The sequence below is a fragment of the Mesocricetus auratus genome, unplaced genomic scaffold, assembly GCF_017639785.1.
Source record: "Mesocricetus auratus isolate SY011 unplaced genomic scaffold, BCM_Maur_2.0 Super-Scaffold_15014, whole genome shotgun sequence".
Lineage (NCBI taxonomy): Eukaryota > Metazoa > Chordata > Mammalia > Rodentia > Cricetidae > Mesocricetus > Mesocricetus auratus.
The window spans coordinates 45,156,290-45,170,916 of record NW_024429186.1 but is presented as its reverse complement, the minus strand read 5'-3'; the positions used below and the strand labels follow the sequence as shown (position 1 = coordinate 45,170,916).

Here is a 14,627-nt window from a genome sequence, read left to right as displayed (position 1 = left end):
GGGAAGGAGAAACACAAGAGAGTCAACATGTAACGCCATGGGGGTAGGAAGCCCAGAACTATTCTCCGGTAAGAAACATACTTAGATTAACAATTATGGGGTAATTACTTAAGTCAGAGCTAGCCAGTAAGAAACAAGCAAGTCCAACAGCTTCATAATTAATATAGCCTCCTGTGTGTTTATTTGGGACTGCTGCGGATCTGGAACCAGGCGGGCGGGAAGGCTCCTCTCAAGGAAAGCTTCTCTTAACATGTATTATCTATTTATTGTATGTGGTGTATATATATGTAAGTCCAGGTGTATGGGTGCCATAGCAAGTGTGTGGCATCAGAGGACAATCTTCTGGAGTTGGTTTTTTCCTTCCATGGTGGGTCTGCCTGACTACCATACTGGTCCCAGATTAAACTTCTTTTTCTTTTTTTTTTTTTTTTTTTACTGACAGTGTTCCAAACAAGCATGGATTGGGGCTAGGGCTATTGAATGCTTGTGTAAAATAATGGAGAGGATATGTTGCTATCTAAGATTTTAGTAAGGAATCTAAAACAGTGCAGCTTCTTTTAGAAGGGATAATCCTAGGCAAGAAAGCATTTGATTTGTATTAGGGCATTTGAAATGGGAAAAAAATGGAGTCCTTAGAAAGGTATAAAAGACTTCAAGAATCCTATGTTTCTATTTCAGGTGTCGATTTTATTTGCATCGCATGTGGCAGCAGCCTTAACCCATTTCCTTATCTAACTGTTTACATGTTGATAAGGTTGATACTCCAGTGGGCAAAGCTTGGAAACAGTTTCTGGGGCGATGGTGCTGCTTTTGTCCTAGGGAACTCAGCCAAGAACTTTGGAGAGGCACAGGGATGATCAAATTCATGGTCAACTCCTTTTGAACAAAACAAATGTTTTGGCCAGAAAAAAAAAAAAACAAATGTGGTCATGTTGAAACAACTTTAAGCAGTGAAAATATCATGAGTAATGGCAGCACAATGAGGAGCATTCAGTCATCATCAGCATCATTGTCATCGTCATCTTTGTCTTTATTGTCATCCCCTGTCCACATATGGTGCCCATGGCTTTACATGTTCATTTATACAATCAATCCTTGTATAGTTAATGTGCCAGGTCTTAAGGTAGGAACATTCAGAGGGGAAACTGTCATGCATACCTTGGTAGCTTGTTCTCAACCTGTATAAATCTTTGTAATTTTGAAATTCACAGTTACGAAGGGAGCTACCCTCGATGTAAAGTGATACAGAATGGAGTTTTCAGCCTTATTCATTCTCTCCATGCTCCCTGTGGGTGTGCTCCCTATGGGTAAGTCCATCCTTCCCTTAACTGTTTTGCTCTCTGACTTTTGCTTTCTTGGGATTCTGAGCCCCGCCCCCAATTACGGCTTTTGAGGCAATTATGTCACTGGAAAAGTCCAAACTTGAAATTTTGAAGGCAGCCTTGAAGTCTGAGTTTCCCACATGGAAACAGTGTCACTTTGAGCAGATCATGTGCTAGGCCTCAGTATTCTCCTCTGTGTTAAAAGTGGCTTCGAGAATTAGAAGAGGGTGGACACACAGTGGATTGAAGGTGGCATTACACTCTCGGGTTTGCATTTTAATGAGATGTTTAATCCGCAAGAGTGTCTACTTGGTGATTGGAGCTCTATAAAGATGATGAGGGTAACAAGAGGTGGGCATTTGGCAGAAGAGGTCCAGTGAGGATAACCTGCATCTGTAGAATAAATTATGGTTGGTGAATGGAATATATTGCCTATCTATATCTGGCCCATGACCTCTGTTCTCAGACTAAAGCTACTGACTATCCAAAGTCAGATGTTAGATGCCATTTAGGTCCATATAAGGTCACCAAGACCTAGAAGGGTAAGTGACTTTACCCCAAATTTTGAAGCTCATAACTATCAGTACTAGGGAGAGAACCATTTGGCATTTGAATGGGCAGTTAAAAAAGACTAGGCTTGCAAGTATCTGTGTTTAGTCTGAGAGACTTGTTAAATAGCATTTCCTCCCTTGAGTGTCTGACAAAAGCTTTTAGATACCTATTGCAGGCTGTTTCTGCAAACCCATTGGGTGGAGTGATTTCACAAAAGCTTAAAAGGGGGAGTCCCCACACTCCTCACCAAAGGCTCTTAGAAACAGATGAAGCTGGAGTAAAATAGCATCTCTTGGGCCTGCAAAGCCCACCTAAGTCCTTCCAGGAACCCCTGGCTGCTTCACTTGAAAACTTTTGTTTAAGGCTCAACATTTTTGATGAAATGTTTCAAGCATGCAACGAAGCATTACACAAAAGAAAACAAAATAGGTGAATGCTGCTTGTGGCAACATTTCAATTTTCTTTCTCTCTTCCTCTCTCTCTCTTTCTCTCTTTCCTTCTCTCTCTCTCTCTTCCTTTCTGCTAGTTCTTTTCACAATGCTTTAAAAAAGAAAAGCAGTTTTTAAAATCCCTGTGTCCTGAGTATTCCTTCACCAACCTCTTTCCTTGGGAAAAAAACACCACTGTGAACTCTTTGTGTATATTTTTTGTATATTTGCATTTTTATACGTGTCTGTAAGCATCCATAGTTAGTCAGGGTTTGCAATGTTTATGAACTTTGATAAACAGCATTAGACTGTGTGATTTCTGCACCTTGTTTATTTTAAGCTGTGCGTTGAAGATTTGTCCGGGTAGCCCACAACTGTCCTCCTTCCCGCCAGAGGCACACAGAGCACTTACTTCCCTGATTTGAGGGCGCTGTCTTCTAGTCATCATGCCATGAATTGATCTCGCCTCACCTGGGCCGTTCTCCGACCTTTTCTTTCCTCTCCTCCTCTTCCTCTCCTCCTCTTCCTCCCCGCCCCCCTTCTTCTTTGAGACAGGATCTCACTATGTAGCCCAGGCTGTCCTGGAATTCACCATGATAGCCAGGCTGGCCTTGAACTTGGAGACCCAGAGCTTACTTTTATACTGAGAAAATACAAGTTACGCCACAGAGTTCAGATGCTATCATGCAATGTCTAAATGATAACAATGTAAAATTTTATTATGGATGTAGGGAGGGTGACTTTGAAGCCTTGTTTAAAAATTTTGCTTTTGAGAAAAACAGAGGAAGATTTGTTTATGCAATGCCATTTCACAATTTTTCTAAAGCATATTTAACACTGAACTCTGAGTGACTTCAGGGTTCTAGTTTGTTTTGTTTTGTTTTTTGGGGACCGAGTTTCTCTGTGTAGCTTTGTAGACCAGGCTGGTCTCAAACTCACATAGATCTGCCTGCCCCTGCCTCGCGAGTGCTGGGATTAAAGGCGTGCACCACCAACGCCCTGACAGGGTTGTAGTTTTAAAGATCTTGTTGCTGCTGCTGCTGTTTGTTTCTTAAGCCACCGCCTCCTCAGCCTCCTCCACTGCTGGGAATGCATTGGTGTCTGCTTCCAGTTTATGGCAAGGTTCAGTTGGACTTGAACTGCTGCCCAGGAACTCTCAGCTGACTCAATTTGTATTTTCTGTGTAGCATTGAAAAAAAAGAGAAGAAAAGAAAATGAGAAGGCTGTGGGAGGTTAGTTAGTTTTATTTGAGGGAGGAATGCCAGGAAAGGCTTTCTCTTATCCCTTGACCCCAGTGAAGAATCTCCTGCCTTTCTCAAAACCTATGAAGTCCACCCTATCCCCCATCACGGATGAGTTCATCTTTACCCTCATCATCACCGAGGAGTTCACTGTATCCCCCATCACTGAGGAGTTCACTCTATCCTCCATGATCACTGAGTTCACCCTATCTTCCATCATCACTGAGTTCACTCTATCCCCCATGATCACCAAGGAGTTCACCCACTCCCCCATCATCATTGTGGAGTTTATCCTAAATATCCATATCTGAGCCCTGACTTTATCTCTACAAATTTCCTCTCTTGCTTTCTGCTCCTGGTCCTCTGAGACTCACTGAACTGATCTGGGTATGAGACATCCATGATTTCCATCAGCTATATTTCTCCAGGTTGGGACCCAGTGTCCTGGCACTCACTGGGGGAGAGCTTTCGATCTCCAAGCAACACAGCTGCAGTGGAAGGTTGTAAAGAAGATTAGCCCTCCCCGCAGCTGAGTGTATTTTACCAATGTAAATGTTGATCTTCTCTTTCTAAACCCTCAAGGGACCCTAGGAGAGGCTGTGTCTCTGGAAACTTAACTAGGCAAAAATTGGTATTGTGGCTGGGAATGCAGCTGATCCAAGGCAAGATGCTTCAAGAACTGAGAGAAGGTCACAAAAAGGACAAGGGGAAGGAAGGTGGGTGACTGAGGGGCTCAGATGGAATATTTCAGGGACTGTAAGCTTTTAAATAAATATTCCTACCCTCACCCTGGCTTATCAAGTCTTCAAAAGCTTTTGAAGTTTACTAATCTTGCCCTCAAAACTCTGTTCTGGTCTAGTCTGGATCTGGTTTGAACTGTCACATTGTCCCAGGAACAAGGTGAATGCTGGGAAACTTCTTATCAGGAGCTGGGTATCAGTGAGGTTCCAAGGCTGCTGGGAAGTCAAAGTAAAGGTGAGCGCCCTCCTGACCCCATCAGGTCACTTCTCTTTGCTTCCAGAATGCTCCCACAGCCCTGCTGGGGCTTTCTCCCGCCTCTTTTCCTGCTGGTCAATAATCTATCAATGATGCTTTATCTGACTGCTCCCCGTTCCGTTGCAAAACAATCACAAAACAGCAAGCTCCAGGCAGGATGAGCAGAATGAAGTGATGAAGTGCTCACAGGACCCAAAATGTTCTAGAACCACTATTTCCATGAGTTTCCACATGGCTGCCATTCCTCATTCTGTGACACCAGGAATCATAAGATGAAACAGTAGCACCTTCAGAACACGTTTCTGAGGCTCTCTGTTTTCATCTGTCCAACAACTCAGATCCAGCATTGTGAGTCATCTCATTTCTTCTTTCTCCATCTCCTGCTACAGAGAAGGTGGAGGCTTTGAGAGAATGGTAATTTTTTCAAGGCTGGGATGCGGAAGAATTTATATTTAAACCCAGGCTAGAAACGACCCAGACACATGGTTTTTACTGCTATATTATCATGGGGTAGGACATGTATGTATTTGTGTGACATGCAGCGTGAGGGCTATTTTAATTTGGTAATGTGAAGATGTCAGCTGATTTAGAAATTGCTTTTCTTTTATGGGTGTTCTGTACAAGCTGCACACGATCAGATCCTTGGTTATTCCAGAAATTTCTCGAGATTCCCCCAATCAAGCTGAACCCTTAAATCATTTATCTCTTAATTTTAGTAGGTTTTAGCATGTGCTTCATGCAATACTAAGTGCTGGAGAGACCAAAAGGTAATGCATTAAAACAATAAAAAAAAATAGCATTTCTCTTAGGAAAAAGCCCCATGAAGAAAAGGGTCTAAGGCAGTGACCCTTAAATACAGTTCATCTTGTGGTGACCCCAACCATAAAATTATTTTCATTGCTACTTCATAACTGTAATTTTGCTACTGCTATGAATTGTAATATGAATGTCTGATATTTGACCCCTGTGTGGTTGTGGCCCACAGGTTGAGAACCACTATAAGATGTAGCCTTTGTTATATGATGGGGAGGTGAATGGTTAGAAATGCTGGGAGGCCCCTGGATGTGATGCAGGAGCCTTGATACACATGAGAGATACTGTAATTCCTTGAGGTGGTCCAAGCCTTATGGTGCTGTCTTTGGCTGCTCAGCAGATGCGCATCTTCACTGGGAAAGGCCCCTGAATCTGACCTTCATTTGGGACCAACATTTTCACCCAAGAAAAGGACATACCCTGCTAGAAGAAGTTCGGGCTCCTTTGAAGTGTCAGTGAGGATTTTATCCTTTAGTACACAACAGCCTAAAATGCCCAGGATATAGGAGGCTCTGCTTGTCCAGCCTCAAAATAGATCTAAGTAATGCTTGCCTGTTGGAGAACAGCTGCAATAAAGATTAGTACCTCTATTATCACCTGTATGATGCATATGAAGCCAATCTCTAGAACAATCCATTATTTATTTATATTAGATAAGGCTGTCCTGTGAAGTTTCTTTGATACAAGACAGCTTTGATACAAACTCCTGACTATTGGTTCAAGAAGGGTAACAGTGAATGAATGAATGAATGAATGGAAAAGGACTGAATTTAATTCTGGTCCCTTATTTGGCCAGTGAGAGGAATAAGTCCAGTGGTCAAATTTATATGGGGTCATTCATTCATTCACTACCCTGGAATTACAGACACAGAGGCCATAAAATTAGACAAACTTCCTGTCTTCAATTGAGATACATACTAGGGCTCATGGTTTTTCAGTTGCAGGCCAGTGTGTGTGTGTGTGTGTGTGTGTGTGTATACACATGCTCACTGGAGGCCAGAGGAGAATGTCCAGTGTCTTCCTCTATCTCTGATCTCTTTCTAGTTTAATTTGTGACACAGGATCTCTCAATGGTCATGAAGATTGCTGCTAGGTTGCCTGGCCATCTGTAGGTCCCTAGCTCCTAGTGCTGGCCATGTTCTTCCAGGCTGTTCTTTTAAATGACATATTCACATTCTCTGCCTCATTTGTTACTGGAAATGGGTTTTCCTTGGGGCAAGTGGGAAGCATTTTTGTCACAAGTCTTCTGATTACTGTTATAACGATCAGGTAAATGCCTGTGAGAGCCACCTGTAGCTGAAATGCCAGTGCTTTCCTTGACTAATATATGGTACGCCTGAAAAGCTACATATTCCCAACACTTGGGAGGCAGAGGCAGGAGGATCTCTGTGAGTTGGAGGCCATCCTAGTCTACAGAGACCATCCTGGTCTACAAAGCTAGTTCCAGGACAGACTCCAAAGCTACACAGAGAAACCTTATCTCAACACCCCCCCCAAAAAAAGAGTTACACATTCCCACCGCACTGCACAGTTGTGTTGTAATCCTTTTAGACTCCCTATGGGCTATTATGGACCTTTAGCTGGGAGATGGTGTAGGAAACATTGACTTTAAATTACATCTCAGAAATTGTAACCAAAATATTAATTAAAAAAATTTTGATGGTTTGACTCTCCAATTGGCAGGCTGAAAAACCATGCGTTTCTTTTTATAATCACACCACAGACTTAGTATCTTCTCTTCAGATGAGGTTTTTCTTTTCCAATTTATTATGTCTGTTGAGTGTGAAATTAAATAAGTGTCTCCTCCCCGCTTCTGCGAGGATCATGTGCCAGCAGGGCAATTGTCAGCCATTTTACGCTGATGGACATTTCTCAATGGCTGACTCTCCTGGTGATGCCAAGCATATTTTAATGGCTGAAGCTCTTGACCTGGGATATTTGAAATCAATGTAATGTGGGTCTGTATAATAGTAGCCTAGATAGTGCCTCTGTGGGCTTGCTGTCAGACTCCTTTTCAATTACTGTAGTATAATAACATCCCCTTAATAGAATTCATTTTAATTCTCACAATCATCCTTGGGAGGATGTGTTGTTATTTTTTTTCCATCACACAGATGAAGAGCTTCTGCTGGAAGGTTAAGTACCAGTGCTTTTAAAACACCCACTGGACCTCTACAGTAACACTGTAATTCCCCCCTTCAATCTCAGATCTGCACTAAATGCTGAACCCATCTCCAAGCCCGCCCTTTGCTGTACAAACTCACATTGATTTTTCAGTTTCTGGAAGCAGAGCTGATAATGACTTTGGCTACCAGCTGGTTCCCCCCAACCCCCTCTCTGCCACTCCTCTCACCAAACTTTGCTGGGAAACTTCAGGCAAAAGCCCTGGCCTCTGTTTCCCGTTTCAGTTGCCTTTCATTGAAATCTCTCTAATGATATGCTTCTAATGAGCCTGTCTCTGCAATTAAAACCTTGGTTTTGTTTTGCTCTATATTGTGTTGGCCCCAAGGGCAGTTGTTTAACACATGAAAATAGCCCTTACCCCCTTCAGGGCTACAGACAGTGCCTTATTTCATCTTGTTAGGCTTTTGGCAAGGAGTGATAGATGTGTGGGAGGGACTCAGAGGTCAAAAGTTCTACTTTCTTGCTGCTCAAAGTGAGTCCACAAATCCGAAGCTAACGTCGTCGGGAAGAAGCCTGTGACACACAGGGATGACCTAACCCCCACCCAGGATCTACTCAGCTAGAGTCTGCATTTCATTCAGTCCCAGAGACTAGAATCCATTCGTGTGAATTTAGGGTCTTCCTCTTAAATTGGTTCCCCATTCAAGTGTTGGGAACGGATCTTGGTTTTGGCTGTTTCATTCATTAATATGTATTTCTTATCAATGTAAAACTTGATATGTAAAACTTATCAATCAAAATGGATGTTCCCCGTTTGGGTTTTACACCTGCTCTTCATTTATGAAGCATGATATCTTATTTTAGAAAAATAATAATTCGGAACTGCTGTGCAGGTTTCACAATGTGACACTATTTATTTATTGGAGGTTTTCAAGCAATAGTACCCTTGTTTTCTCATGCTTCATATTGGCTGGGAAGACTTGCTTTCTTTTCATAAGCCAACCAAGACACAGCTGCTTTTGATGTGAGATTAAAACCAATGTGGCTGAGCCAAATTGTTTGACTTTGAAGTTCTGTAATTGCAGTTGGTTTTGAAGGGATGTGCTTCTTATCTAAAGAGGCCGACAGTTAATTCTTCATTGGGCTCATCCTGCTGTTGTGATGCGTTTGGAGTAGCAGGTTACTTTTCAAATACTTACTTACTTTCCAAGTGTACATCGTACTTCTACCTATATTTTAAAGGTCCCAGGATCTGGGGGGAGGGGGCCCTTTGAGGCTTTGCTTTTAAGTTTAAATTTTATTTATTTATTTTTGGGGATTCTTTTATGTTTCTTTCTGAGATTGTAATTTAATTACAATGTTTCTCTTCCTTTTTTCCCCATTTAATTTTTAAAACTTTTTAAAAATTTTATTCTTTGTGTCTTTTACATCCTGTCTCCATGTCATGCCTCCGAATCTCACCCATCTCCCTCCTCCCCCCTTCCCGTTTAATTTTAATCTTACGAAAAGAAGATGGTGATACTTTGGTGGGCTAGTCAAAGGCACAGGCAACTGGCCTAGTGTGGGAGTCTGCAAGAGTTTCACAATTTAGAAACCAAACTAAACAAAGAACGACAAAACTAGCTGTAGATGAAATCTGTGAATGAAATCCAAGATGTCTTCTGGAAGGCTGCTGTGATTTTTTTCAATGCAGGCAATAACTAAGCACCCACTGTATACACAGTCCTGAGTTCTGTCTCTGGAGAACATATGCCCTAGATCTTTTGGAACAATCTTAAATTTTGTTTTCACAGCCAAACCATGTGTCCCGGTGCTTGGTCCAACACATATGTTCACAACAGGGAGGCGGGGCGAACAGAAGGTGAAGTTGTGAGAAGTCAGGACATCGTTTCCTGGTCCAGAGAAGCCCACGCTGCACCTGGCAAGTTTAGGGAATGGTTCAAAAAGCATGCCAGGCCAAGGAAAGGTTACACACAGGAAGGGACTTTAGGGAGCATCCCTCCCCCACCCTGTCTGCTGGCACCCCCTTCATCTCACTCCACTGCAGAAGACTTGAGCTCAGTGATAAGCCCAACGGAACTGCCTCTGACATTTGAACTTTGGAAATTCTTGCAAACAAATTATGCAGTCAGTGAATCTGGCATGAGGTAATAAATTGCACACAATAAATACTTCATGGGTTCCTGCACAAGTCTAGCAGTTCAAACGTACCCGATTTATTGCCAGTTTAGATTAGCTAGGACAAGGAATTTAAGGATAATGCAGTTAATAAAAAGAAAAATCGTCAACACCTTTGAAAACAATCACCCGTTCGATTAGTCCCCCTATTAGTGCCCTCCCAACACTCCTCAATTTTTGGAAAACCACCTCAACCTCCATAATGGTTGCAAAAGACAGTAATGCCCATCTTGAGTTTGTTTTTTCTCTCTCTCTCTTTCTCTTCAATGTTGTCTCTTGTGGAGGTGCTAATGAGCAGAACAATGAGCCAGTTAATTCTCGGTTAGAGACTAGAATCTGAGCTTGAGGCTCACAAACCCTTGGGTTTTGCTTGCTCCTGTGTTATGGGCTAAAACTTGTGGTTCTCACCCTATGGATAGCAACCTCAGGGTCGTCAAATGACCCTTTCACAAGGGTTGCCTAAGACCACTGGATAGCATGGATATTTATAGCATGATCTATAACAATAGCAAAATTACAGTTATGGAGTAGCAACGAAATAACTTATGGTTGGGGGTCACCAACATGAGGAACTACATTAAAGGGTTGCAGCATTTGAAAGGCTGAGAACCATTGGCTTAAAAGGAAGCCTATTAGGAGAGGCCCAAGCCTGGACCTTCCCTCTGGCAGCTTGAATATTTGGACAAATCCTCTATTTCATTTTTGGAGGGTTACGGTTCAACTTCCTTGCTGTGACTTACCATTGATCTCTCTATGATGGTCCGAGAGCTTGTGGCACATCATAGCATCTTCTGCAGACACCCGGGCTCTTTTCATGGCTGTGGGAGAAAAGTGAGCAGGAACAGCCAGCTGTTTGTCTGCCCTCATGTCTTTCTTGCTCCAGAATTTGGCATCAGTCAGTTTAATTCTCTGAGCTCCAGGTCTCTCACCTGTGAAATGGCCTCAGCAATACAGGTGGCACAAGCTCATTATGCCATGGTCTATGCAAGAGCATTACCATTATAGCAGGGAAGTCACAAAGTTCTCACGGTGTCTATTTACCTGGTGGTTTTGATATGCTAGGAACGGAACAATTCCCTGCTTCCGGGCTCCCTGTGTGTGGGTCCAATTGAGGCATACTGGGGGATGTTTCCACATTTAAAAGCCTGTAAAGCACCTGTCTAGCTGTTCAGCACTTATGGTGCATTTGGATTAGGACTACAAAACAAATAGCCTACCCCCAGGGATCCTTCAAGAGCCCCTCACAACGTAGTCTAAATTACCCTTTCCCCCAAATCTCTTATGAACTCCTATTTTTGTTCACCATCTGGAACTGGCTGCTGGCCTTCATTCTGAGTCCACTGGCAAACTCCATTGACCACAGTAGCATTAAATCACACTACTGCTGGGCGGTGGTGCCTCATGCCTTTAATCCCAGCACTGGGAAGACAGAGGCAGGTGGATCTCTGTGAGGTCAAGGCCAGCCTGGTCTACAGAGTGAGTTCCAGAGTGAGTTCTCAGTTACACAGAGAAACCCTGTCACAAAAACAAAAAACAAACAAACAAAAAGCAGGGGAAAAATAAACCAAAATACAAAAAAACACACCACCACCACTTCTCTCCATTTAAATGGACTTAAATTAATATTGACATCATTGCTTAGAGTCTTCTTGAAGAAATATTTCTTGCAGGAACTCAAATTTGCCTATTTTAAGGGATGATGCAAACATATTCATTCATATTCCCATCTCAAGGGGCAAGTAACAGACGTTATTTGGCTGTTTTGGAAACTTGCATAAGTCTTGGTGTTAGACAAACATGGGGCTTGCTGTCACCTGGGTCTCTCACGGTGGAGAATTGGCTGCTAGTGTGACTCTGAGCGAGTCACCTGGGCTTGTTTACTCACCTGTTGAATGAGCACCGGGCGATGCCTGTCTGGCTCCCACAGTGTGGAGTGAGGCTATCAAGACCGGGACCCCTGGGAGAGCCGGTCAGGGCCGGCTGTTCTTAAGGCAGGTGTGGGGACCCAGGAGAAGGGCTTCACTTTTAGAGATTAGCATTCCCATTATTATCACGTAAATCAAACAGACAGTCTTTGAGGGTTTAAGGCCTTCCATCTTCCTAGGGAGCAACTGCCTCCTCCTACTTAGTTCTTAACCCAGAGGCCCCCTGGAGGGGCTCTTAAGGAGCGCTCTTACAGTGGGCTCTGGGCTAGAGCCAGAGGGAGGAGGCAGCTGCTCTCTGCGGATGAGGCTTCAAGTCTGGGGCCTCTGCGGGGGGTAGGGGGCGCCCCGTGCCCCACCCCCACGCTCTATTTAGCTCGAGTCAGGGACGAGGGCACTCAGGCTCACAGATGCGAGCTGTTTCATCTTCGCTGGGTCAGAGGTTAATGGAGATAAGTACTGTCTTCCTACCAGGAGGCCTCAGGAAAGCCCAGTGTGTTGTTTGAGTTGAATCAGGATCTTAGAGATTCAACTTGCAGATACTCTCCTACCTTTTAGAGAGAGAGAGAGTGAGGCCCTGGGAGAGAAAGCTGCAGCCAGCCAGGCTGGGGTGAAAGGGCGACTAGAGGACCATGTCAGTCATGGAAGGAAGGGCTCAGGGTGAGAGAGAGCAATTGCTTACCGGGCAGATCACAAGTCCGTGTGGCTTGCTTCTAAATCGGAGGCTTGTGCGTAGCCCGTCTCCATTTTGCTCAGTTCGTTACCGGAGTGGATTTTCTCGCACTGGCGGCTACAATGCTAGTTTCCATGTGGCATAAGGGCTTGGCTGCTGCCCACGTCTGCCACCGGTGGCTACTCTCCCTCGAACCAAACCATATAGCCAGGGAACGGATTCTGACCTAATTCTGGCCAGGGTCTGCTGTGCAAGCAGAACAGGGCTGTGCAAGCAGCTTGTCTGTTCTGTACAGGCGCTTGTCTTTGCAGAGCATGAGTGGTTTAGACCACCCTCTCCTTTAGCTTGTCTTTGCAGAGCATGAGTGGTTTAGACCACCCTCTCCTTTAGCTTGTCTTTGCAGAGCATGAGTGGTTTAGACCACCCTCTCCTAGACTGAAGCAGTCTCAACAGGTCAAATTGGATCACTAGAGAGGGAAAAGAATGTTTCTAAATGCCTAGCAACCCCCCCTTTCTCTAGAAGACCTTTCTTTGTCACACCACATAAAAGTTAAGTTTTTCTGGGCCTGCCAGATGACTCGGCAGATAAAATTGCCTGCTGTCGACCGCAGGGACCTGAGTTCAATCCCTGGAAGCCACATGGTAGAAGAAGAGAACCAAGTCCTACCTTCGCCGTGGCATGCATACACACAATAAATAACCAAGATACCATACAATATTAAAAAAAAAGAAAGAAAGAAAAAAGCTTTCTGTTTCTAGGTGCCGGGAAGTTGCATTGGTCATTTTTCTTGTTGCTGTGACTGAATACTTGATAAAATCAGTTTAAGAAGGCAAGGACTTCTTTTGGTTCTCAATCTGAGGGTGGGGAAGACGTGGTGATGGGGGTGTGACTGATCATTTTGACTCCACAGTGAGGAAACAGAAAGAGAACGCTGGCAGGCTTGCTTTCTCCTTTAAGCCTAGGACCCCAGGTCATGGAGTGATGCCACCCACCCCTGGGATGGCGTGAGACCCTTTTGGGGTCACCTCACAGAAGCAACTCAAGATGTGTTTACTAAGGGATCCTGAACTTTAGCCAAGGAGCAATGAGGGTGAGCTACCACAGTGGGATTTTGGTCTCTGGAGCAGGGTTGGCTGCACTTTTGTCCCAAATTCCCCCTTATTTGTCACATGGTCTTCTAAAAGGGACATAAGTAGCAGCCTTCATCTTTTCATTCCGTTCTATGTAACGTCTCCTGCTTCCTTGGGATGGGTCAGATGGAAGGATTTGATTACAGGAAAATGGCATCCACCCACTCCCCTACTAGCTAGGGTCCGAGGGGCTGTTTGTATTTTCCCTCCAGGAAGTGAGAAGCCTATTTGGGTCCCCGAACGGTGCATCAGGCATGTCGACTCCAATACTACTCCGGATACTAGGAATGCTCACCATGATAAAGATGATCCAACCATTGTTGAACACTCAGGTAAGGGAAATATGGGCGTTGGTGAGGATTCCCCCCCCATGTTGATGCCAGATAGTCATTCCAGCTCCCTGTTCATCAAATTTTATAACACCAATAATACATTGGGAGCGGCTGCCGCCAATGAGATTAAAAACTCAGAAACTAGACATTCTGAGTTTCCCCTCCTAAGCCTGATACCAGGGTCAAGAAGTAGGGGAAACCCAAGAGATTGCCAGCGGCATACCCCTTTAATCCCAACACGCCTTTATGAGGGAACATCCTGGGTTAAAAGTTGGATTGAAAATGGGTGAATAGCCGGGCGTTGGCAGCACACGCCTTTAATCCCAGTACTTGGGAGACACAGGCAGGCGGATCTCTGAGTTCGAGGCCAGGCTGGACTGACAGCCTCAAACAATACAGAGAAACCCTGACTCAAAAAAAATTGGTAACAGTAAAGAGGTACTGGTATTAAGTAAAGAAAAAGAAAAAGACAAAGGTATATGGAATGGAAAATTTTGTTTGCATTTAAAGTCAATTTTGTGAGTCATCTCTAAAAACTTTTGGCCAAAAGCCTGGCCTCTCCACCTTGCATCTACAGAGTTACAAGGAGTAGGTACGGCTGTACCCCATGACTATAGCTCAAATGGAGGAATGATAAAGAACATACAGGACTTTTTAACCCTTTTAGTTCAAGGATTGGCTGGAGTTGTTCTTTTACATAGATTTCAATTAAGGAAGCTTCATTGCAACAGACTAATCATGACCTAGGGAAAAAGGATGACTGAAAGATGCATGTATGTTCTGAATGTATGGTGTGGCCACACCGGTATGTATGAAATGTGATTGTGAATGCGTGAGTATGAACTGCTTATGTGATTAAAAGGATACTTAAATCCCTTCAAAAATAGTTAAGAAGCTACCTAGATTGCTTTAAAT

The 14,627-nt window shown here is 43.8% G+C and overlaps 2 long non-coding RNA genes across 3 annotated transcripts; one reads left to right on the top strand and one right to left on the bottom strand.

The window, feature by feature from the left end:
* Window positions 1–1,012: 1,012 nt before the first annotated feature.
* LOC121132774 lies at window positions 1,013–12,582 on the bottom strand. Of its 2 annotated transcripts, none has more exons than XR_005876284.1 (3): window positions 12,259–12,582; window positions 10,395–10,472; window positions 1,013–9,394 (listed from the first exon to the last, which is right to left on the bottom strand). It is a non-coding gene; the product is annotated as an uncharacterized LOC121132774 (long non-coding RNA). The 2 variants fall into 2 exon arrangements; XR_005876285.1 differs by having other exon boundaries at window positions 1,013–3,481.
* On the top strand, window positions 1,220–9,366 carry LOC121139344. The gene is made up of 4 exons (XR_005876286.1): window positions 1,220–1,307; window positions 4,126–4,259; window positions 4,403–4,518; window positions 9,270–9,366. It is a non-coding gene; the product is annotated as an uncharacterized LOC121139344 (long non-coding RNA).
* Window positions 12,583–14,627: the final 2,045 nt, after the last annotated feature.